Raw genomic sequence first — 3,410 nt, forward strand, 5'->3', positions numbered from 1 at the left:
AGATCTATATTTTATTTATTTTAGTATATTATAATATTATATAAATAAAGGAAGGGTATTATAGGGATTCTATATTTATAAGGGTATATCTGATGTTGCCGTTTTTTTTTCACTGTGCGAGGGTATGGGCTGTAAGTGAAATCGACATTTAAGGGTATTTTTGCAATTGCCCCCTTTTATTTAGCATTAGATGTCAAATCATCATACACCATTTGCTGATGATGAGACTTTTAATATACCAGAATCATTATTCTATCTTTGATTTTTTTTACTCGTGATATAATGTGATATTATTTAAAATTTTAAATATTTTAGCACATTAAAAACTATATATTTAATAATTAAATTAAATACTAGTTTATCTCTATAATATATATATATATATCTTATATACAAAAGTACACTTATCTTTCTATGGGTGTGACACGTCCCTATCTTATATACAAAAGTACACTTATCTTCTTATATACAAAAGTACAATTAAATATTAGTTTATCCGCGGTATAGATACTCACTTCCACTCGATGTAAGTTGTCATGCATCCAGAACCACCAGTTCCCGACCAACTCAGATGACACGCTTCTAAGTCTCTGGTTCCAACATTTTGATCATATCTAGGTTCAAATTATTTTAAACTCTCTGTATTGCCTGGATGATTTTTATGTTATCATTGAATAGATTTACATTACATGTTGTTGATGTTTCGAAACATTACATGTTTTGTTAATAAAATATATATCAAATTAAACGAAAAGGTCTAAGTAAATGAGACCAAATTCATTTAAATTAAAATAGATAGATTTCATACAATTGTTCAACCAATATTATTAATGATAAAATATACATAAAACACAAGCATGAGATCATTTTAATTTTAATTTTTTATGATAGAAGTAATTAATACTTAGATTTTTTTAAAAAAATATTGATTTAAATTGTAGTAAAACAAATAAAACAGACACATAATTAGTGTTGCATTTTATGAATTTAATTGAATTAAATAGAAACTTATAAAATTTAAATGTTGATAAGAATATATAAATTTAGCATTAAATTATTATTTTATTGTGATCTATTTATTAAATTAAATATATTTATTTTTAAAATCAATTAAATTTATATTGTTGTTTAAAAATGTACTTTTCAAATTTTCAATAATCATATTTTTAAGTACCACTCGATTTGTTTTTTTTATTAAGTCGTAAAATTTTTCAAAACATTATTTTGATATTTCACAATTCAATTTTAGGTTTTATGATAATCCATAAAATATAAACGTGTCAATTATTGACAACCCCTTCCAAAAGATTACGTTACCACGTTATCTACACTTCTAAAAAAAATTCCATTTTGATTTAGTAAAATATAAGTTTAAAAACAAAAAATATTTTATTTAACTTTAAAACTCAATACCCGAACTATAAAATTGTCATATAAATATCTGAATTTTTCACAACTTCCATATAAATACACAGACTTTTAAATTTTTTCCAAATCAAATACTCATTCGTTAACGTCGTTAAACGTAACTGCTGACTCAGCAAAAAACTGCTGACTCAGTAAAAAAAACTACTGACTCAGTAAAAAACTGCTGACTCAACAAAAAATATATTATTAAATATCCAAATTTTATCTACATGTATTTTTAAATTAATATATATATATATATATATATAAATTCACATATATATACATATATATATTAAAAATAAAATTATTTATAATTAATAAAACACATATACACATAACTACAATATATATATATATATCATTATTAATGCATATATATTAAAATAAAAATAATTATAATTAAATTTATATACATACATAATATACATATTAAAATAAAAATAATTATAGCTAACATAAATACATATAATATATATTAAAAATAATATTTATATATATATATTAGTTATATATACAAAATATACATATACAACTAATATTAAATTTAGGGGTTTAAAGTTTATAATTATATATATTAGTTAATATATATATATATATATATTGTAGTTATGCGTATATATATTTTATTAATTATAAATAATTTTATTTTTTAATATATATATATATATATATTTGTATATATATGTGAATTTACATATATATTAATTTAGATACATGTAGATGAAATTTAGATATTTAATAATATTTTTTTTATTGAGTCAGCAGTTTTTTTTGCTGAATCAGCAGTTTTATGCTGAGTCACCAGTTACGTTTAACGACGTTAACGGATGAATGTTTGATTTGAAAAAAAAATTAAAAATCTGGATATTTATGTGGGAGTTGTAAAAAGTTCAGGTATTTATATGACAATTTTATAGTTCGGGTATTTATTTGAGATTTTTATTTAGCATTAGAAAACACCCTGCAAATTAAACAAATGCTTAATTAAAAAAAATCGAACATTCTTGTATATAGATCCAAAATTTACAAAATAGGTATGTATACACATATGATATGTGACATATCTGTAAAAATATATAGTTATATAGCGATAATTATATTTGTTTGTAATTTGTGATCCGAGTTATAAAACTAGCTACTTCGTTCCGGTTCGATCTAGTTTAAAAGGGGCAATGTAAAAAAAAACGTCTAAAATGATATTCCCACTTCAACGACAAGCCTGGTCGATGAAGAAAAAAATCATTTTACAGTGCGCTTGAAAATATATAGTATTAGAATTATCCTTACTCAATGCAAATGTATAATAGTAAAACTGTCATTCGGTCTATAATAATATCAATATTCACTATCCATCCCGTCAAGTTTAATTTTCTCTCTCCTCGTATAACTTTCTTTTTTACCCCTCTAAAGCTACTTAGGGTGTGAAAGAGACTGACCCAAACCGAACCGATCTAACCCATTTTGATCTCATAATTTTTGAGTCGAACCCTACCTCATCTATTTTTTAGAGAGCCTCAAATATTTGGTTCGCCTCGACTCACCTTAGATCACGAGTTAAACGAGTCGGTTCGCGAGCCATATATCTAAATAAAGAAACATAACTTAAGTTTTATAATTATATTCATAATAAATTATAATTGATTAAATGTTTAAATAAGATAGAGAAAGAGAGATTATAATAAAATATTAAAAAATTATAAATTAAACAATTATTTTTTTGATCCACGAGTCAATTCATGGCTTCGGGGAAAATATGCGTATAAAAAAAATATGCGTATAATTGATTGTGAAATCCAATCAAATAATAAAATTTATTGTGAGACCAAACAAAAGTAAGAGAAATAAATAAGTTTTGGATAAAAATCATGCATTTACTTTGTGTATTGATGGTGTATTTTCTATTAGCATTGATAGTATTTTTGAGAAAGGATATGGTCCTTGGTAATTGTGGGGTATATAGTTGGAATGATATAACAAAGGCATTGTTGGATCGAAAGAGT

This window comes from Tarenaya hassleriana, unplaced genomic scaffold, assembly GCF_000463585.1.
Source record: "Tarenaya hassleriana unplaced genomic scaffold, ASM46358v1 Cleome14, whole genome shotgun sequence".
Classification (NCBI taxonomy): domain Eukaryota; kingdom Viridiplantae; phylum Streptophyta; class Magnoliopsida; order Brassicales; family Cleomaceae; genus Tarenaya; species Tarenaya hassleriana.